General features: G+C 35.7%; 1 pseudogene; it reads left to right on the forward strand.

Moving 5' to 3' along the window:
- LOC100591250 overlaps positions 1-21,262 on the forward strand; it is a 164,725-nt pseudogene extending 143,463 nt beyond the window's left edge.
- The last annotated feature ends 2,381 nt before the right edge of the window (positions 21,263-23,643 follow it).

The following is a 23,643-nucleotide window of genomic DNA, read 5'->3' on the forward strand; positions in this document are numbered from 1 at the left end:
ATTGATTTCATGTCAATTGACCTTACTTTTCTCTCTAAGAAATGATGGAGATTAATTTGATAGACTCTAAGATACCAAATATGGTTCATAAATATGTAAAAATGTCTCTTTATAAGAATGGCAATAGCAAGCATATGTCAGAAAAAAACTTCAATTCTGTATCAGAGAGATCTGTGTGTCCCTATCACCACAACCAGAGACATCATTTGAAATAGGTTTCTCTGAAGAGTATATGTTAATGTATCACAAAAAATATCAATTCCCTTCACTAATCTTTCCTTTAGCTTTCTAATTTTGCTTAGTCCTAAACTAGCTGTTTCTAAATCCAAAGGGGTTATTATTTTTAACAATAAATTGATTAGCATAATCCTTCTTTTGTTTATTCAATGATTCAAAACCTATTTTGAACATGTGTTATGAGCTGGGGAGTGCAAGATGATGGTGCAGTGGGCTGGGCACAATGACAGGGATGTGCCCTGGGTGCTTGGGAGCATCTGAGGCTGCTCTGTGCCCTGGACTGGCTGCTAGGGATTAGAACGGATGATTTCTGGAACTGTAGTGGATGTCTAGGCAGTTTATTTGGTAATATATGCCTTCAACGAGTGTCACAATCCCAAATACTCTTGTCTTGTTTTTTTTTTTTTTTTCCTCCAGCTTTTTTTCTTCTAAATGATTCACGAGTTAAGACTTAGAGGAAATGAATCGATGTAGACACTCTCAGTAAGAAGGGGTGTGTTCAAACAACATAAATAAAGACCCATAGACCTTCTGTGGTAAAAATGGCATTCAGAGTATCTAAAGTCCATATTTTAACATGGATTCTAAACATTCTTGTAATTCTTATTTTGACACTTAGAAAATGAGAGACTATAATACCTGTGTGCTCAGGACAATTGGCATTCATCTGCCGAGGCTCAGGCCCACCAATATGCCTGAAATTAGTAGCAGGTACCAGCCAAATTGATTTTCACCGTAATAATTTGTTTATGTAATAAGTGATTCTCCTATAAATCAAAGCTCATTAGTGCATCAACATGACCCTAGTTACATATGATCAACTAAATCATTGGGTTTATGTTTACACCTTTGCTCCAAGGTTATTTTTAAACAGTATTTTCATGTGCTTATAGACCCTAAAAAGGATGAATAATAACATACTATTAGCTCAAGAACAGAAATGTCAGCTAGCAAACAACCTATTTGATTTCTGAATATTGATTTAATATATATGTATATATATTATATCTATTATATCCCGAAAATACTGAGAATTCCCAAAACATGTTTCCTTTAAGGTAAGTGTTTAATAACCAGTGGTGGATTCATCATTACCTGTCTGTATCACTCAACATTATTTATATGTTTATTAGTATATAATGTGGTATATAGGCATTTACAATGCTTAATAACCCTCAGACTTTTACTTTTATGTGTATAGAGTGTTGATGGATTTCTAATAAAGTTTGTCATCCTCTCAACAGAGAGAACGTGTCCATTATTGACATATATTCAGGTTTCTCTGTTGTTATGCTAATAATCCTCTTTTGCTCATTTTGGAAAGGGATTGAATTGGAAATTGTCAATAGCTGTGAAAAGAACAATAGTGTTTGTTCCCATCACCGTGAACATGAAAATTGGTGCTCCCCGTTGTTCCTGTAACCATGGACACCAGCTTGATTCCGATGAGAAAACATGCATAGGTAATGTTTGGTAAATGCCATTTCATTCAAAAGTTGCTCTGGATTCATTTAGCCCTTTAATCTGTAGTACTTACGGCTGTACTGTGAGCCACATCTCTCAAACTGTAAAGACAAATAAATTGAAGAGTATCTCTGGCTACTGAATAAATGTAAAAGAAGGGTTACCTGTCAGAAGACACCATTACATTTAGATATTTACCTTGAAGTTAAAGGAGATTTAAAACACTTTAATGAAATATATGCCCTTAATAGATTTATTTCAGCAAAATATTCCATGGTCTATCCAACTATTCAATGTAATTTGTAATTCCAACAACAAATGCTATCACATACCCCGGTGTTCTCTACCTCAAGCAGAAACTAAATTATTTGCACTGGTTTTCAACTTGATAATATTTGGGATGTATGTTCAACTTTGATATGGCAAGTAGCTATATTCTAAAAGACAACTTTAAAAAATTCATTCTTTGAAATTTCCAGCTCAAATCCATTTTTAATTGCTAACTTTCTCAACATATTATTGGAATTTATATCATTTGAGACAATGAAGAAAATAAAATTCCACCCTAGTTTTGCTTCATAATGAAACATTCCTGAGAAAAAGGAGTATCTACTATAAATAGGAATAGCAAGTATCAAACTACATTACTATGGGTCCTGGTTCTGAGAACACTTCCAAGTCCCTAAGGCAGTGATTTGTCATCATTCAGGAATTATGACACCTTACTTGCTTGTTTTCTTTTGTTATGCTTAATATTTCCTCTGTTAAAAATTACAATACAAAATCTTTTGACCATTTCATACTACTCAATATGGTTAGATAGAGACAATTTGAAGTATAAAAAACTCAATGGTTTAAATATTTAGGACATTTTACTTTGACAGTGTGATGACACAGAATGAAACTCAAGAAACTTTGCAGTATTCTGGTTTTATAAATTCAAAACCATGCCATTGTATTTATTTATGCGTCATTGCTTTCAATATTGTTCTCAGAATCTACAGTGGGTAATGTATTGAAGCCAGTTGCTTTCCTCACCTCTTATTATTTAATGAAAAATATGCTTACTTTTTTTTCCCACCTTGATAAGATTTGTATCCATAGAAAAAATTAAGGGGCTTTCTTCCTTGATTACTTTTTTACCTCCCTCTTTTCCTTCCATTTCTCTGTTTGTTCCTCTTTTGAGTATTGGTAGGAGAAACTGGAATTTTGCCAAACCATTTCTTTGCGACTTAAATTTGGTGTTTTCTTTATTTTTTAAAAAATACCATTCAGTGAAGTTCTTATTTATAGCTAGAAAAAAATAGCGTCTGCCTGGGTCAAAATGTAGAAAAGTGCGTATTTATGAAATTTCAGCCGTCAATATGACAATGTTATATTGTTTATGGCTCAAGTTAATTTCATTTTTCCAGCAAGAAAAAGAAAACGCAAGCCAAGCACTGAGTCTCATGCCTGTAATCCTAGCACTTTTGGGGGCTGAAGTGGGAGGATTGCTTGAGTCCAGGAGTTTGAGACCAGCTTGAGCAACTTCAAGAGACTCCATCTCTACAAAATATTTAAAAATTAGCCAGGCATGGTGATGCACTCCCAGCTACTTGGGAGACTGAAGTGAGAGGATCGCTGGAGCCCAGGATATTGAGGCTGCAGTGAGCTATGATTGCACCACTGCACTCCAGCCTGCTATGACAGGGTAAGACCCTGTCTCAAAAATAAGTAAATAAATAATACAATTTCATTTCATCTAAAACATTATTTTTAGGCTTTTTAAAAGTTTTTCAGATTTTTAAAAAGTCTTCTCAGATACCACCAAAGACTTCAAGCATACAGGTCTCAAGATGCCCTGTTCTCAAATAGCAAGGAGCAACATTGCATTACACAATTGGAAAATAAGTCCCTCAGTCTATCATTTAGTGATCCATTTTGGATTCTTTTTCTATTAACATTCCTCTGGGGCTATTTCTAGTTTGTCCCATGTATACCATCCTCATTTGGAACTCATCGGAAACCCCGTTCTTCCTACATCACAAGCCTTTCTTAAAATGTCTTGCCATTTCAACTGTTAAATCACCTGTTTTCTAAATTTCTTTTCAAATTTTATTTTGTTAGATCTTTGCTGGCTACTGTAAATAGGAATAGCAAGTATTAAACTATGTTACTATGTGTCCTGATTCTGAAAATACTTCCAAGTTCCTAAAGCAGTGATTTGTCATCATTCAGGAATTATACCTTATTTGCTTGTTTTTGTTTGTTATACTTAATATTTCCTCAATATCTTTAATATTTCCTCTTCTTTTGTTATGCTTAATTTTCCCTTTCAATTGTCCTCCTCTCTGATGATCATATTTTTCCTAAATTGGCCAATATGCCAAATATTTTACCATTGTACCGAAATTAATCCATACATAAAAATTTAGCCTTAATCAAAAGTAGAGGACCAATTGCAGCCAGGCAAAACACTGAAACATTTCAGCTCTGATTTCAGAAAAGCATCAGAAGTGAAAAACTTGATCTTCTGTATCACTTCCCCTTACATACTCACTGAATAAGGTTAGATATGATAAATATTTTCTAATAACTGGCCAATTGTTAAATTTAGTGACTTCATTGCTAGTCAGACACTTGCATTTTATATACCTGTCTTTCAAATTGTGTTACACATCTCTAGGTTTTAGCCCTAATAAGCTTTTGCCTTTGGATAGGTTTAATTAACTATGTGCTAACTGGCTGACTTATTTTCACATTTTTTGTACATTCTCGTATATATTTTTTCAAAGTTGATACTAATATATGATAAAAAGAAAATCCTTTGATTTCCTTCATGCATGACTGTTTTTTATGAAGCAGCTATGACATTAATCTGTTCTCAGACAAATAAGTAAAATATGTATATGTACATTCCAAGTGAATAATTGCCTTTACAGTAGTGAATAACTGGTCTTTAGAAATGAGTAGTTTTTTTTTGTTTTTTGAGACAGAGTCTCGCCCTGTCACCCAGGCTGGAGTGCAAGTGGTACAGTCATGGCTCACTGCAACCTCAAACTTCTCGGCTCAAGCCATCCTCCCCCTTCAGTCTCCCGAAGTGCTGGGATTATAGGCATGAGCCATCATGCCCAGCCTTGAAAATGAATTTTTTAAAAAGTTTTTTTATTTTCTATATCATACTATTTAATCAACAGGATTAATAAAAGGAAGGTTTAATACTAGAAAGGAAAAAAATATCATTTAGAATTTTGTGAGTAGTTGCGCTTTTGACATTTTGTGGGAAAAAAGAATGTTTTATGTCTAAATGACCTTCATTTAGATTTTTTATGGTGACCCTTCACCTTGATTGACTGATTGCATTTTCTTTCCTTTCTTTCTCTTGTCTTCATTTTCTTGAGCTGAAACCCTTTCCAGGGTTAATTGAGACATTGACCCTTTTGTCTGTGGCTGCTTACGTAGTTACGGCATAGTAGGATTTTGTAAACTCAGCACTGACAGGCCATCCACCTTAACAGCTCAACAACAGAGGTGCTTGAATTGAACCAAGGCCTAGAGCCAAAAACACCCTGACCAAATAATTCCCATGTGTTCAGCCTAAGGAAAGCAGGGCAAAGTGTCCGTTGCTACTTCCTTGGCCAATTATGTTAGAAATGATCGCCTCAAAACTCAGGTTAAATAGGTTATCCTTTGGCTGAAAACTTACAATTTGACATCTTCTGGTGCGTTTCTATTTTCCCCAGGGCAGTTATATCTTAATAAGAAGCACTCAGGATTGTAGAATTTTGAAATAACAGTGCTAAAGAAGGCTTAAAGATCCTTACTTAGAAAACTGCTCACCTAACAGGACATTTCAGGGTAATGACGTCACAGATGGAATAAAAAACCCCAGACCTCACTCATCCCAGTCACAGTATAATCTAAATATTCAAACAAATGCTCTGAAATGGTCTATTATTTAAAACATAATACTTAAAATAAGTCTTCTGCCCTCTCTCAGAACTGTAGTTGCCACTTGTCTTCCCAGTTAGGCAGTTGGGAACACTTGCTTGCGAACACTCTTTGATCTGAAGTTCTGGAAGAACAAACATGTTATGGAGTCTAAGACTCTCTCCTCTTTGCAGCTGTCAAATGTTCACCAAATGGAATTTTTTTGGCTCTTTTTTCTTAGGCTGATTTTTGTTCTTCAACTTCTCTGTTTATTCAGTCCAATTACTGTTTAAACTAGAAAAATAGCAGAGATCACTTTTCCTATGCCTATAAATGCATTTGGATATTATTTACATTCTTTTAACATAAATAACAGGCATAGAAGAAGCATGAAGAAACATAAACCAAAAGTGGGTCTCCTTGTTTTTATATTAAGGTTTCTTCGCTGTTTGTATTACATGGCCTGAGAAATAGAAAATGATTGGTAAAACAGTTTTAATTTAGAAGCGTAGCTTATCAGTGCTTCTATAGGATCATTAAATTGCTGTCTTTGCAATAACAGCAGTGTTCTTTTCCTCTTCAGATCTTGATGAATGTGAGAATGGAGAAGCCTGCTGTGCCCAGCTCTGCATCAACTATTTAGGAGGCTACAAACGCAGTTGTCAGGAAGGCTTTCAGATCATTTCAGATGGTTGTGGATGTGATGGTAAATTCTTGAGATTTAGCAAGAAATAATTGATGTGATAGGGCAATAAAGGAGGAGAAATGTCTGAGGCAGAGGGCTAGGGTGGACAAGGGAAGGCTTTCACACTAAAGAGACTTGACTTTCTATGTGGTTCTACCATTTACTATTGTATAATAAACTTGGGCAACTTTAACTGCTATGAACCTTAGCTCCTCATCAGTAAAGTGATGACAATAATAGGATTAGTGGGGAAATTAAGGAAAGTAATAAATGTGAAGTGCCTAGTGCAGTGGTCGACATAGAAAAATTACTCAACCAAAAGTAGCTATTATTATTATCATCATATTTATTGGTCCATAATCCCTTTCACACAATTTAATATATATTAAAGGCAAATGAGATATTCTGGAAGGCACACTGCCAAAGGAACCACCCATGGCAAACTTGACTGGAATTAGAAAGTTGGACTGGAAGACATTTTGAATGAGTTTTTTTTTTTTTTTTTTTTTTTTTTTTAGTTAGAGAGCAAAAGGACCATCAGTTCACAAGCCACAGTCTAAATCTGTACCAGAATCCCTTACATATCTGATATTAATATAGCTAATGCAAGTTTTAAAATGAGTCATTTACAATTTCTTAACTTACGTGTTAAAATTAGTTCACTTACCTTTCAGGTGATTTTTTGCTTGTATTTTTTTTAAATATAAGAGTGAATTTAGTGAGTAGAGTTCGTTCACTTTGTTTATACAGTTAGGAATAGCTCATATAACCATTGCTGTAATTTACTTTAAAAGTTTACCTTAAATGTTTAATCTTTAAATTTTCATTTTGTATTATTGTTACCGTTATTTTGAACCAAATTTTTCTTAAAATCAAAGATGAGAAGATTGATATCTATTCCAATAACAATCAAATTACATAAGACTGTAATGCCTCACAGAAATTAATTTTTCTTTGCTTAAAGAAACATATTTCAGAATTCTGTCAAAGATGATAGATAGCCAAGCTCCCCCAGCCTTACAATGAAGATAACAGCAATGAACACACAACTATGATATCTATATATACTAAACACAGTAGAGTATATTGCCATTTACCACATTAAATCCAATTAACACAGCCAAAAACACTTTTAAAATTTCATGTACCATCTGCTCTTAAGCAGAATGAGCCAAGAGATGATTTTACGGCATGAACATACATACTTGCATACACACATGCAAATGGAAAAGGCATCAACAATCTGAAGTAAAGCTTAGAAGCTCATACATGAACTTATAGTATTGTGAACATATTGACCAAAGTCTGGATTCAGACTTGGTCATAAATTAGTAAGTTGCATGCAATCGAGACCTAAAATTCTTTCTTCTCTAAAATTGTCCACAAAGCTTGTACTGACTTATACCTAGAATAAGTTTTCTATCATATATATTGAATAATTCGAGAGTGAATGAACATTCTGCAAAAGGGTACACAGCCTGAGACCATTGAATTAAATAATTAATTAATTAATTAATTATTTTTGAGATGGAGTCTTGCTCTGTCACCCTGGCTGGAGTGCAGTGGCAGGATCTCGGCTCACTGTAAGCTCCACCTCCCGGCTTCACACCATTCTCCTCCCTCAGCCTCCCGAGTAGCTGGGACTACAGGCATCCGCTACCATGCCTGGCTAATTTTTTGTACTTTTTAGTAGAGACAGGGTTTCACTGTGTTAGCCAGGATGGTCTCGATCTCCTGACCTCCTGATCCACCCACCTCGGCCTCCCAAAGGGTTGGGATTACAGGCGTGAGCCACTGCACCCAGCCTGAATTTATTCTAAGTTTTTCATCTAAACCTCACAAACAAGGTCTCAGAAATACCTTGTCTGTGTAGATGAAGTAGAGTAAACTTGAAAATGAGTGAAAGAAAAATAATTGGCCGAGTGTACTTGAGAAAGAATTTGGGGGCTATGCTTGCTTTCTATGTGGCAGTACATTGTTATTGTTTAATAAAGGTCACAAGAGGAACACAAATATGTCTATTATTTCATAAGATCTATCTTATCTCTCGATGCCTAAAAGCAGATATTGTTTAAATTTCCTTAGATGTGGATGAGTGTCTGGATGTCAGTATAGTCTGTGACCAACTACATTAATTCTGTGGGAACATGCGAATGTAGTTGTGAAGAAGGCTACAGAATTGGAAATGACAGAAAAACTTACACGTGTAAGTCACTGAAGAATTTTATTGTATTAATACATTTTCTAAACTACTTCCACCCTCATCTTGTTCTTCAGAAGCAATGGAGGCCACATATTTCTTAACTCAACCTGCCTTCCCCTTTCTCTCTTCACAGACTAAGATCATTCCTTATTTTCTTTTGTTCTCTCTGCCACAGTTTTAACTTTGTGCTGGCAGCTTCTCACCTTCATTTACAATAGACTTTTGAAATGGCCATCTCAAAGCATTTTACCTTTCTGTCACCCCCTGCCTTGGCTGTCTAGTTCAAACTCTCTCATTTCTCTATCAATCTTTGCACAGTATTTCCTTCTTTTAACCAAGTTAAAACCTCACATTTTCTTCTATGGCCTTAGCTTTAGATGATGATGAGCTAGAGGAAGAAGAAGAGGAATGAGAAGTTGTGAGGTTTCCAGGTCTTCTATTCAAGAGCCCACCTCAACAGCTTCATTATATTGCTACCTTTCTGCCTCCCACCTACAAAGATGAAGAAGATGAGGAGGAAGAGGAAAAAGATATTCATAGAGAACTGACTGCTTTGCACAATTTTGGTGTGTAAAAGAATTTACCTTATTATACTTACTTTTATTTTTAGATAATTTACTACATTTTTGTAGACAGTTTTACTATCAGTATTTAATGCTATCGTATGTTTTAACATGAAGTTTGCAAGAAAAGTAGGGCCAAAGTCACTTCTTCAGAGCTTCCTATGAAATCCATCATCTTTTGTCTTTTTTATTTCCTTTTGTACAATAAAGGAGTGCTGTGTAGGTACTTGTAGAAGTGGGAGTGCAGTGTGGAGAGGTGTTCTTGAAGTTAATACAGGAAAATGGAGCAGAAAAAATATCTTTAAATTAGCATAATGGGGAGAAAGATTGAAATCTTTTAATTCTTCTATTAAAATTTCACTAGAAATCACTTTAGATAGTTACAATTTACCTTAAATAGCCCTAAAATATAGTTCCTTTCTAGGTTTTAAAATGCAGAGAACTAATTGGTTAATATGCTTAAATGGACCAAAAAATCTTCAAAATGTGAGCAGTTTTTCTTATATATCTAAAGAATAGAACTCAAGCATCGACTTCTGATCAAAGTAAATCTCTATCAAAAGAAACTGTTTGCAACCAGTCCACTGCCTCTTTTTTTTTCCTTTGTAAAACAGAGCTGTTCGTTTTATTCTCCCTCTATTTATTGTATTTTAACAATATCAAAGCTTGATGATTGCTTTAGAATGTATTCAGAAAAATAGAAATATTTTTATGCAGTGGTCAAATCATAATATCATCAATAAGTGTCTCTATATAAAAATAGAAGTACTTTAATGTTTCCTAAACTCCTGATGCTTTGGCTAATCAGAGTCAGAAAAGAAATAGCTGGGCGTGGCAACAACCGTCAGAACTTGAGTGGCCAAGATCTGCAAAGAAGAGAAGACCAGACAGGGAGGATGGTCTCAGATGCTTTTCTCCTCAAGCCATTTGCCAATTAATGGGTTGTGCCAGGAATCTGAAAGATAGCTGCTAAGAGCTTGAAGAGTGAAGCACATTTATCAGCAGTTTCATGATGTTGGAGAGGCAGAACATGGAGCTCAGGCCTGCCAAAGGAGAGAGGCCTTGGTAAAAATGTCAAGTTTTCAATTAGGGCATCTTGAAGTCCCTACCCTAGAAACAGGGACAAAAGTTAAAATGGAATGAGCCTTAAACAACTGAATACACATCTCTCCACCTTTATTCTATATGATAATTTCCCTCAAAAACAGAATGGATAAATAAATACATTATGGTACATTAATACAATGGAATACTGTATAACATAAAAAATAAACTCTTGCATACACAATGTGTATGAATCTCACATACATTATATTGAATGAAAGAAGCTTAACACCAAAGAGTACATACTTTTCAATTCTACTTATAAAAAGTTCAAAAAGGGGAAAATAATCTGTGGTGATAGAGATCACCACGGTGCTTAATTTATGAAATTAATGATTGAAAATTATCAAGTCACTTTTAAGATTTTGGGTTGCTAGTAATATTATGTATCTTGATCTGGGTGGCATTTACATGAGTCATTTACAATATGAAAAGTTTGAAGTATACAGTTTGGATTTGTGTACTTCTCTGTGTATTAAATTTTAATAAAAAGATTTACTCAGAAAACAAAACTACACATAAAAAATTCTGAAAGAAAAAGCATCAAAATTTCAGGAACATTTTTTTTTGTTGTTCTCAAATCAATACTTTCTTTTTAAAAAAAGAAATTCCTAAAGATTCTAAGTATTCTTAGGGACAATATTCCAGTGTAATAATTGGAAAAAGTAAAATAAGCTTTATTTTAAAACCTATATCTTGCTGTTGTCCTTTTTAAAGATTCTTTAGGAACTATGCTCAAGGATCTTTTTTTTTTTTTTTTAGGAAATTAAGGGTTTATTTTGATTTTTAGTTACGTAGACAATTATGTGGGAACTAAGATGGTATCACGTTACAGTCTGTTTAGATCCCATCTTTGGACACAATTGAAGCTTGAGCTGCAAGGACTGCATGAATGGAAGAAAGTGCCACGAAGGAAAGAGTGAATGCTCCTGCCCAGCAGGTTGGGGTGTCATTCTTTGTAATGAAAGTAAGTGACACCCTGAGAATTGGGTAAGCACTCCAAACTACTCCTTTACATATGTTCTCCTCAAAATGTTTTAATAAACTAAGCAATTGATAAGAACGAGAAGACAATTTACTTGTTGGGCATAAATAATGCTTATGAAGTGCTTAAGTTTTAAACTGAATATGTGATTTAAAAAGGAGATTTTGTGTTCCCTAGGAAACTCGACATGCTGTCTCTTGTTTATCCATGGAACGTAAAAGTTAATAAAGGAGCCTAATATTCTAGGCCTATAAAAATCCCTCCATTTAAATAAATCATTAGGCCCTGACAAGCTATTCCCAATGAAGAAAAAAGGAAAGGATTTGTGCTACAAAGTGCAATTTAAATGGACTTGCTTGACTGTTTGCTGCTTGGTTTTGTGTATTTTTTTGTTCTTTTTCTTTTTAAAAATATGGTAACACAGCCAATGACACTGGCTTAATTTTTTTATACAAGTCTCTCATGAGTAAGTTCAAAGATTTAAAAATGATACTGCCCAAAATTCCTTTCCTCCATATTTTAAATGAAGGTATGCTTTCAGGAGTTCAAACTTCCAAGTGATAAAATAAAATGTATTGACTATCTTTGTTTCTTCTTTCTCTTTTTAAATTCATCTTATGAGTTCTATTTATATAAGTGTTTTGTCTTAGTTTTTGTGATTGGCTTGGAAGATGATATGAACAGATTTTCTTTTGAACTCTCTACATATGGGAAGAACACAACTGTTGTTACTCTTATATGATATAGATGCAAAACTTCAGTCATAACATAGTGAAATGGTTTAACGAAGATTACTAGTTAGGGTTTTGAGGATCTTCCTCATGCATCCCTCTGGTCATGTTTCTCTGCTGCTGAGAAACTGTCCCTTTCCCTTCACATAAAGTGTATACATCTTACCCAGTCAGTAGTGGCTATCAGACTCTCATAAATCCTTTTGGCTTTTTGTCCGAGTCATAACTCTTCACCTAACCTATTATTTCCAACATACTAAACCACTTGCTACTTAATGTGCTGCACTTTTCATCTTTGTGCCTTTTGCTAAACTGTCATCCTTGAAGGCCTATTTCTGCCTGTTGCATGAAGCTTTATTTGATGGCCTCAGTCTAACACAGCTATTTATGTTTTCAGTGGATTAAAAAAATTTCTCTCTCTCTACACTGGATTAGAGGTCACTATGTTCATTTTCTATCTTCTTTGCTAGACTGAGAGCTCGCTGGCCAGGTCCTATTCATGCTTATTCATTGTGAATTTCTCCACACTGGAGCCATCCAGTGCATGAATGAACACATGAATAAAACTTGGTGTTGAAACTCCCAGCTAAATTGACCTGCAACTTGACACACTCAAATACATAAAATTGGGATCAAATAAATATTATTGCATGACCACTAGTAAGTCAATATTTACCTTAAATTGTAAGTTTTATTGATAAATATGCATCTCCCAATACTTATCCCTAACATAGTAAAAAAACTAAAAAATGTATCTTAAATAAGAATAAAATAAACTAAATAAAAAAATAAAAATATAAAAAATATTTTACACAGTAATTTAAAAACTAAAAAATAAAATAATGAAAAAATATATCTCCAACACATAAGAATAAAATATCTCTGATATAAAATTAATACCAAAATATTGAAAATGAGCTTGCTGATAAAATAAAAATGAGATGACATCTTCTTTGGCTTTAGAAAACCTTGGAGATCTCTTAAATGTTTATATGTTGCAATAAAGGGGAGTCTACCCCTGAAAGCAAAACTTCTATCTTCTTTGTACTTTCTCTATATCCTTCTCTTATTTCTTTTACAAAAATGAAAACAGAACAATCTAGGAGAAACGAAAAACAATTGTTCATTTTTTTTTTAACGAAAAGAAGGAGTGGGAATATTTTCTTTAAAATCCCTATTGGCCAGGGGTGCTGGCTCATGCCTGTAATCTCAACACTCTGAGACGCTGAGGCAGGAAGATCACTTGAGGCCAGGAGTTTGAGACCAGCCTGGGAAACATAGCAAGACCTAGTCTCTTCAAAAATAAATAAATAATAATAATAATAAATCCCTTTAAACTACAATAAGCAAAAGAGAACAATTATTCATTGGCTATATTTTTAAGATTGCCAGCTTTTCAAATGCAGCAAAAGAAATGAAAAAAGAACTTTCAACAGGGATCTAGAAGTCAGTTTTCCTATTGAGTAGATCTTCTAGCCCAATATATTTATTAGCCTATAATGAAAATATCTATTTTGATTTCTTAGAGGTTTCTTCATATAAATATATTGAAACAATTTTAAAATGACCACACATTATTTAATTTTAAAAGCACACGTTTAGAACCCCATTTCTTATGAAAGGTTTCATATCAAAATCATTTGTTATTGTGAGACTCTATCTGGTGGAAAGGAAAGATAGGAGTATTTTTCGTATGACAAATGAGTAGACTAAAACATGGGAGGAGAGATTTGTGACTTTTTTTTACATCATCCAGCTATGGTTTGGGACATGTGTTTGTTTTACATTTTTCTTCCCCAGAATCTCTGCACTGTTTGATCTAATGAAGTATTTGGCAAATCTATAGACTATATGATAATCACAGTTTACTTTGTGAGGGAGTGTCAAATTATAGTGTTGGTTTGTCGATATTGATGACTTGCCTTAATCCCGACACTGTGCAAGCCATTTAAACTTCCTTAGCTTCATTTTACAGGTTAAGTGTTTTAAAATTGCCCCTTCTGTAGTTGCTATTAAAACGCAAACATTAACAAAATGTAAATTAATAATATAGGCCACAACAAATGTTTGTTGCCAGTCTCTCATTTTTTGTTTTATTCTTTCCTTTTTTCCCTTTCATGGTAGCCTATGGCTTGAAAGCAAAGAAAAGGGTGGATAAGAAGCCAAGTTCCATATTAGCATCTGGAATGGGAGCAGGGGATGAATGGAGCAGATTTTATAAATGTAATTTTATAACATTTAGCCTATTATGATAAAATTTCAATTACAATGATTACTGAAATTATCTCAACAGCTACATTCGCTTACATTAAAATATAAAGTCACCGACATTTTTCCCAATTTACTGTTTTATAGAGCACTAAACGCAAAAATACCAACAAACTAATGAAAACTGTTGTTTCCCTGGCTTTGTCTTATCTTTGGCAATGCAAACTACTTTGGGACCCCCATGAGAACCTTAGATGCATTCATTCCTGGTTAAAAATACATGACATTTTAAAAGCATTTTTCCCTCAGTTTTCAAAATAGAAGATGCAGTTTGTTTCTCGTTAGGGTTGGAATTGTACAGCAAAGATGTCTGGGTAGCTTTTAAAGTGTGAGGGTTAGAGTTTAAGAAATGAGATAAATTTTGCATTTGAAATTTGTTAGCAATTTCTTCAGTCATCATTATTTTAACTAGCTGTATCAGTAATCCCCTCGGGAGTGCTTATGCTATACAAACTAGGAACATGCCAGAAAATTTTCCTGGGTCTGTAAGCTACTGAGTTTTTAATTACTTGGTATCTATCCTGATAGAAAGACAAGCTATTTTTTCCCTCCATTTGTATCAGAACACGTATGTTCCATTACTTGTTCATCTTCTCTAGTTTCTGCATAGCTTATTCCCCAGAGACCAGCGAGAAAGAATGTGGCAGCATCTGTAATTGTCAGAATGGAGGCACCTGTGATCTTCTGACTGGGCACTGCCAGAGCCCCCCAAGGGTTCATGGGAAAACTTGTGAAGACAGAAGGAATGTCTGGTGCCAGTCAATGAGATGACTCTTTAAGTTCTTGGGGTTTCTAATGGGAAATAAACTAAGTGAAAGTTGCATTTGTATTTTTCAAAATGGCCTTTTTCTGAAGAAGTAAAAGGCTGTAAAAGCTGTGTCTGTATATATAAAAGAGTACAATTGTTTTGACTGATGACATGTGTGACAACAAAATAAGTGATACTTAAATCTCCAACTGTGATCTAAGCAGGACGAATCCTCTTACAGAGAAAGCCTTTTTCTTCTACTGAGCAAAAAGTTACAATTATGTATACAGATTTAGATGTAGGAGCTTAGGAGAAGTTATTTTCTCTGCATAACAAAATGAAGAACAATGGAGCTCCTTGGGGAAACCAGGGAGGAAGACAGATGAAAATTAGAGAAGAAAAGGGGAGGAAGTAGAGAGAAAAAGAAAAAAGAGATTATGGATAAAAATCTCACAAAATATCAATGAGTACTGTGGATAGATTGTGTGTGTGTGTGTGTGTGTGTGTGTGTGTGGAAACCAGTGAAGAGGCCACAATTCCTATATGGGTTAATAAAGCACAAAAATAGAACCTGCTTGTACCGGAACAAAAGCTGAAGGCAGAGAGTCAGTGAGGATGTAAGTCTCTAGGGATTGCCAGAAATCATGAGGAGTTTATTAGCTTCTCACAGTTGATGGAATTGGGGAGTTGGAAATGAAGTTTACTTCACTTTCTGAGATGCAGTAAGGTCCCTGCTGGCATTTCAGTTACTTATCTTTGTGAGCAATGTTCATTTGTTTATTTAAAAAATACATTAAATGGTTGCAAGGAATGGCACCAGACATTGATATGATAACAAAAAAGAAATAAAAAATATTCTGATGCTTCCATGTGGAACTTGTGATTTCGTTCAAGGCAACCGTAAATTACAAATACTGGTAGGGATTACAAGTTAAATACTAATATGTGGTTGGAGGTGAGACCATGAGGACAACGCAGACTGTATGAGCCTGGGAGAGAGACTTATGAAGAAGGGACATTTAAGCAAAAGCCTGCAAAATGTAGAGAGATAAAACAGGGCAAGAGTGGAGAAAGAGCTTTCCTGATTAAGAGGCGGTGGGAAGGCATGGGATGCACTATGAAACCTGCAGAGGCCAGCAGAGTGGAGCACAGGCAGACAGGGAGATGGTAGTGCAACATGAGGTCAGCAAGCACAGGGGCCCCAGTCTTATTAAGTTTGGTGTTTTTGACCTGACAGCAATGACGAGTCATTGTAGCATTTTAAGCAGAGGATACAGAATCATCTTGGTGGTTTTAAAAAGATCTCCCTAGCCTCAGTTCAACCAGATTGGAAACATTTCATCTTTCTCAATCTCCTGACTTCCTGTAACAATAACTCTAGCAAGTTTTACATGTGGGTTAATATTTTCTTCATTTGTCCTCTCACCCTCCGGGATGCCCAAAAGGGTTCTTTGGGAAGAAATGCAAAAGGAAATGTAACTGTGCCAACAATGGCCATTGCCACAGGATGTATGGCACCCATATGTGTGAGCCAGGGCACTATGGGAGGTTTTGTCATCTGAGTAACATGCAGGCACTTAATTTGCTCTGTGTCTAAAGCATGAAGGCACAGAAAAGTGCAGAGACTACTGTCAGACAAAGGAAGAGAGTAAAAAATGTTTTCTATAGTTTTATATATATGACAAATATGTTATAGCCTTTAGCCTCTTTAAATTATAGAATCTAGATTTTGATGAATGAAAGAAAAATGTTTCTAATTTTGTTTTACATCTGGTTAATGTTTACCTTAATTAATGGGAGTGGATTGTTAACAGTCTGATTAAGTAGACGTTTGATACTTTACCAAAGTTGAATACCTTGGGCCAGAACAAGTTTCTTTTATTTCTCTGTTCCAGGGTGAAGCAGTCTTATTCTCTAAGATTTCTAATTTTGCATTTTGACTATTAATCACATTTTTCAAAGGATGCAAGAAAACACAATCACTAACAAATACTTGAACCCAGCAGTAACTTCTAGAATTTCTCCCGGTGGGATAACGCTGAATGTTCTCCATCCCACCTTGATGCTATGTGCGAATACCTATGAGCCTGCAACAGTCTTCACCCTGCTCCTCTACCTATTTCACATCCTCTTCTCTTTTTATTGATAGACTAATGCCTCTGAAAATCTTTCCTCATTGAATTTCAGTGTTTTAGTCCATTTGGGCTGCTACAACAGAATACCATAAGCCAGGTTGTACATAATCAACAAATACAACAAATACTGTTTTTCACAGTTCTAGAGACAGGGAGGACTAAGATCAAGACACCAGATTTGGTATCTGGGGAGGACTTACTTGTTGGTTCTTAGATGGCATCTTTTCACTGTGTTCTCATGCATGGTGGAAGGGGCAAGGCCGTTCTCTGGGGTCTCTTTTAAGAGCACTAATTTTATTCATGAAAGCTCCACCCTCATGACATAATCATTTAATCACTGCTAATACCATAGCCCTGGGAGTTAGGATTTTAACATATGAATTTTGGGAGGACAAAAACATTGTAACCATAGAACTTACTACCATAACCATCTCTTGATAACAGACACTTTTTAGAGTCTTATGTTTTATTTTTAATGAATGTCCATGATTCTCATCTATTTTATAAAAGCCATGTCCATAGGAAAGATAAATTATAAATATGCCAATAAGAGAGCCAGCGGAGTCATCATAGAACACTGAACCTGGAGCATGAGGAAACATTAGGCTTAGACAAGCAACATAGAAGAGAAGGGGAAAGGTGTGGGAAACTATGGGCAATAGAGCTGCAGATGGTATGTTCCAGAATGTTATATACCTCCTAGGATACGCCAGGAGAAGAAGACTGACCTAGAAACAAGGATGATATTTGCATTATTGTTCCTGTAGTGTAACAAGACACATCCCACTTTTAGTATTAACTTTAGAATATCTAAAAAGTTTGCATCAGATGTTATGGCAAAAAAAATTGAATCATTATTGATCTGGTCAAAAATATAAAGGGCTAACTTTTCAGAAACATCAAGTTGAAGTTTTTAGGGTTTAATAATATGGGCATAGCAGATATTTACTCATTTGCATGCTGTGAGGAGTTGAGGCACAGGAAAAATTCAGCAAATGTGTTTGTTGTGTTGTTGGTGGTTGTGGTTAGCATTTTGAATATGACTATCTTTAGGAAAAAATGATACGTTCTAGTTCTTTGCGACTCCCTTATTGCTTGGGCTTGAAGATTTATTTATTAATGTCACTTTCCTGGTCTTCAGGAACTTGAGTTTGCAACTCTATATATTCGTTTTTTAGTCCCGCCATAACAAAGTACCACAAACTGAATGGCTTAAATAACCGAAATGTATTGCCTTGTAGTTCTGTAAGCTAGACGCCCAAGATCAAGATGTCCACAACCCCCTGAAGGTGCTAGGGACAGATCTGTTCCAGGCCTCTCTCCTAGTTTCTAGTAGTTCCTTGGCTTGTGGCAACATAACTTCAATCTTCATATGGTACATGTCTCTGCATACAAATACTCCATATTTATAAGGACAGCAGTCATACTGAATTAGAGGCCATCCTATTCCAGTATGACCTCATCTAAACTACTTATATCTGCAATGGTTCAGTTTCAAATAAATTTACATTCTGAAGTACTGAAGGGTTAGAACTTCAACATATGAATTTTTGCTGGACACATTTCAATGCATTACAAACCCTACTTTTCCGTATTTCCAAATATATTCCAGTAGTGATATGTTCTTAATATACAAATGGTCACATTTAAACATTTCTCTGTGTCTGTGTTGTCTTCTGAACCTAATTCTATGCGCTGAACCAGAAAGAATAGGGCATGAAGGACAATTCTGAGTGAGGATTTAGGCATGAGCAAGAAGAGGCCTACATTAAGGCAGGCAATAGCCTGAGAGACCCTGGGACCTGGTGGGTGTAGGAAAGGATCCAAAACTTGGAAGCCATAGAAAAGGAAATAGAGGATCATATAATTTATTATCTACATTGGGAAACCTGAAAAGGACTCTTAACTTTAGAGGTAACTCTGTACTATCCCTGGCAATTGGGACTAGGATGGCCCTACATGGTGGCATCGTAACAACCACTTTGAATGATCTCTACTAATGTATCTTTCCATCCACTGGAAAGTCAAGTGCTCTCTCTAAGCAGCTTTCTACAGCAAAGCCTATGTGGGCACACAATGCAATTACCTTGAGCCTGGAGGCCACCTGAAGGATTTTTTACTTGATATGTCACTTGGACATCTGTAACAGGAGAGAAAAAAATGTCAGAGGGATATTTGAGAAAAGGAATTGAATTACTCTAACACCCCTCAAAGAGAAAACTATGGGTATGTTTTCCTGAAGGCAAAGGTGCGACTTTTTCATATTAGAATTCCTGTGCTGCCTTCCATCCCTAACACTCAATGGCATAGAGAAAATAATGAAAGGAAGGCAAGTACCATTCGCCAAAGATGTGGCCAAGATAACGCTGCTGTCACCATGAAAGCTTTGTGTTATCTACATGATGTAAAATTATTTCTGATTGCCATAGAATGGAAGGGAATGAAAACAATGGCCAGCCTTCTCATAAGTGCTTGTCCGTCATCTCCATGCTGCAGCAGGATGAATATGGGGCCTGGCAGGCCTTAGCATTCTTTGGAGAATATTAACTATAGGCACCAATGGAGCACATTGAGGAGCAATTTCTCTCCTGGAAGCACCAAAGCCTTTTAAGTAGTTCAGGCTTCACTGTTCCCATCCAGTTGCCAAAAAGCAAATGAATTGCCTGATTTAAAAGACATTTGTTTCCTTATTTTTTGGGCAGTCAGGATGATCCTCTTGTTTTCCCCATAATCAGTCCCCACAGAACTACATGCCTGTGCACTAACAATTTAAAATAAACAAAGCGTAGTTTTCACGTGACCGCTTTGCCTCAATTTGCTTGTAGACTGTCCCGAGGGTGCCTACGGAGCTGGCTGCACTTCAGAATGTCAGTGTGTGGAGGAGAATACCCTGGAATGCAGTGCCAAAAATGGTAGTTGCACCTGCAAATCTGGTTACCAAGGCAACAGATGCCAGAAAGGTATGCTCTGATGATAGATTTTCTTTATTCTCTAATAATAATCCTCAGCCTTTGTTCAGCATCATATGATTATTAATTAGTTAATCCACCAGTGCCCTCGGAAGATGGGTAAGCTCTATTAATCCCCTATTTGCAGGTGAGGAAACTGAGACATAGGGCAATAAGGTTATTTAATGCAGTCTTCTTAGCCTCTGCTGCTTCCTGTCCCCTTGTTAGCTTGAGCGAGAGAAGAAAGATCACACTGCAGATAATTATATCCAGAAAGATTAAAGCTAGACAACTGCTTCTTTGAACTGAACTAATCAACCCAAGGCACTGCTAACTTCCAGAATTAGAATTGTTTTCTTTATATCTAAGGATTGATCATTCAAACAAATGTAATTCAAAGATGCTAATACTTAACCACAGAAAAACTTTGAAAATTTTTAATATGGTTATTGGTGTTTTGGTTTTTCAAATTTGTAGGTATTACATTTTTTATAAATATAAAAGTTACTGTATAGTATGATTACAATTACAAATAACATATATAGATGTGTGTGTGTGTGTAGATGCGTATACCATTTGGAAAAAGGTATTCTAAGATGCCAGTATTGACTGTCTCAGGCTTGTGCATTCATGGGAGGCTCTTTCCTAGGTACCTACATAACTCTTTCGCATTTCAAAAAGTCTCATGTTACTTTTTTACTGAATCTTGTCAGTACTACCCTACTTAAAACTGTAACTTGTAAGTTTCCCAACTTTTTTCTTTTTTTATAGTGTTTATCATTTTCTAATATAGCACATACTCTAATTATGATGTCAAATATTTATTGCCTGTCTTTTCCTGCTATAATCAGAACCCCGTGAGTGAAGGGTATCTAACAATTTTGTTCAGCCAAGTATCCCCAAACTTCTGAAACAGTCCTGATATACAGATATTGCTCAGTAAATATTTTCTTAAATCAATACATAAATGTGTATTTTTATTCTTTATACACTTTTCTTGTATTATCATGTATTTTGCATTAAGCACTTATTATATTTCAGAGGAAAATATCACAACATTTTTTTCTCTTTAGTACAACCTTGTGTAAAATCAGAAGGAGATGGTTTCAAAAGGAAACCATCATGTCGTTGGGACCACTTACAGATGCAGGCGCTAGGATTGAAAATGGTCTTTGACACTCATGTATCCTCATTTTCTCCTTGCAATGCCATCTTCAGAGGGTCTTCAGGGCTTTTCTGGAGCTGGATGGACAGGGGAGTTTCTCTGTTCCAGGTTGTCTAGTGGTTATAGAACTGGAGAGGGTGAGCAGTGATGTCCATCTAGATTTCATGGACAGAGGTTACTTAGGTAGCTAGGTTGTGACTTTCTAGACATTAGGGAAAGGAAGTTGGGGAAATAGAAGCCTAACATGATGCTAACAGGTTTAATGTGGTATGGGAGTAGGTCCCATGCCAATTTTGAAACATCTTCCTGCTTCAACTGATTTTTAAGCCCAGAGTCAGCCCCTTATTCATTTTCCCCCTGGAGAAGTCATGCCCTGGAAGTCAATGTATGAGGAGACAATGCCATATAACAAACCTGGGTAAACTTAATTTATTCTGATAACATTTTCTTAAAGCAGCTGCTGAATATACTTTATTGGAAAATGCTTCTGAGATTCCCACTGTGAAGGAAAATGAGTTGAAAGTATATGTAAATCAGCAAAATAGAGAGGTCACCATAATCTCTGGAAAACATATTATTTTTCAATCAGATAACTTTGTCCAATTCTGATATTTTTGTCTAACCACAAAATGAAATTATGAATCAGACTGCAGCAGGTGAATGGGGTTGCTGTGATTGGCAGTTGAAATCAAGGCAAAAAGAGCTCTCCAAGAGTTGTGCATGATGAAAATCAGGCCTGTTGTTTTTTCTTTCTCTTTTTTAAAACAGTGAAGTAGCCCAAGTGCTCCTAGAGACAGACATATCTTTAAAAATCTTAACTCCAGACCTGTGTCTAGATTGCAGATGAATAGTTAATTAAAGACTGGAAATTGTTTCAATGGCACTAATGAACAGTATTTTCCGCAATCAGCACCAGGCCTTATTTAGCTTATCAGCAATGACTTCTAAGAACAGAAGAGCTGGTTTCTACAACTAACCTGTGAAATAGCAAAAAAAAAAAAAAAAAAAAAAAAAAAAAAAAAAAAAGAAAAAAAAAAAAGTAAAGCAGCTGGTGTCTTTGCCTTGTTTAGATTAGTTTGTAGCCTAGAGTATTTTGTGCACCCACTGCAGGCAGACCTCAGAATGTAGAGGACTCTGGTCCAGCTGGCCCCTTGACACTATACAACCCCTTGATCATGATAAGAAAGACAGATTTTTTTTTTAGAATAATTCCACATCAGATGAACTTTGAATTTTGAACCCAGTGAATCTTTAAGAGCAGATTAATTGGCCTGAAAGATGCTGAGTACCTAGTATTGTAGAGCAAATTTGGGTGTAGTGGCTGAGAGCACCAGTTTCAGAGGCCAGAAGATCTGGGTTCAAGCTTTGTGATATAGAGTAAGTCACTTAACTTGTGGGAGCCTCTGTTTCTCATATAAAATGGAAATAAATTTGCTTATGCCATAGGGTTCTCTTTTGGAAATACGAGCTAATTTACATAAAGTGCTTAACAGAGTTAGTAATCAACAGATCGGGTATGAATATCCCAGAAAATATTATAATTCTGTTATTCAGAAATACTGCCAGGACAAGAAGATACTTCACAGCCCAACTTGATTTGATGTAACTTTTCATAAGTGTTATATTTTTAAGAAAGTTCCACCTTTTTCCTTGGGTTAAAAAAAATGCTTTCCACCAGGTTTCTAATTCCAGTGATTTATATGGAAGAACACACACTGAAACCTCTCACTGAGCCCTCAGTGGTCCCTGCAGCATCACCTGTCCTTTGCTAGTTCAAAGAACAGTCAACAAAGCAGATCACTCTTTCTCTTCTCCACCTTATGCATTGTACACTCTCATAAAGTACACAGTTCATAAACCTCTGGTGTGATTATTTTAGCTCACAAAAGAAGCAAAGTCTCAGAGAACAGGATTTAGGCAACCATTTGAGGGCAACTTCCTGAGTGCCACGCCTCCTGAGCTTCCTTTACAAATTACATCTCATTTTCAGGTTTTGTTCTGTGCAACTGCTGCTAAAGATATATATCAAAATTGCTTCCATTGTTACTGTCCGAAAAACCACACTTTCAGAAAAAAGCCATCCTCTGTATCTGTGTTTTCAAAGTGACAGATATAGCATCAAGTTGATTTCTTCAGGGAATACTTTTGAAAGTGTTATAAATCCTTGGAGGCTACTAGGATATTTCTTTGCAGCTCTGTCACACACACACACACACACACACACACACTTTTCCAACTTGGTTAGGCAACAGTAGAAGTCTTGGACCATTTTGAGACAAGTCTACATTTCTTTCTTTCTCTCTCTTTTTATTTTGTAAGTCTGCCCAGATGGCCTTTGGGGACCAGAGGGCTGGTTCTCCTCTGCACCCTGTGAAAATGGAGGTCAGTGCAACAAAAAAACTGGAAATTGTGACTGCACTCCTGATTACACAGGAAAATCCTGTACCATATGTAAGTCATAAACCTAGATGAAATAACCAACAAAGTTAATAAAACTG

Source organism: Nomascus leucogenys, chromosome 11, assembly GCF_006542625.1.
Source record: "Nomascus leucogenys isolate Asia chromosome 11, Asia_NLE_v1, whole genome shotgun sequence".
Classification (NCBI taxonomy): domain Eukaryota; kingdom Metazoa; phylum Chordata; class Mammalia; order Primates; family Hylobatidae; genus Nomascus; species Nomascus leucogenys.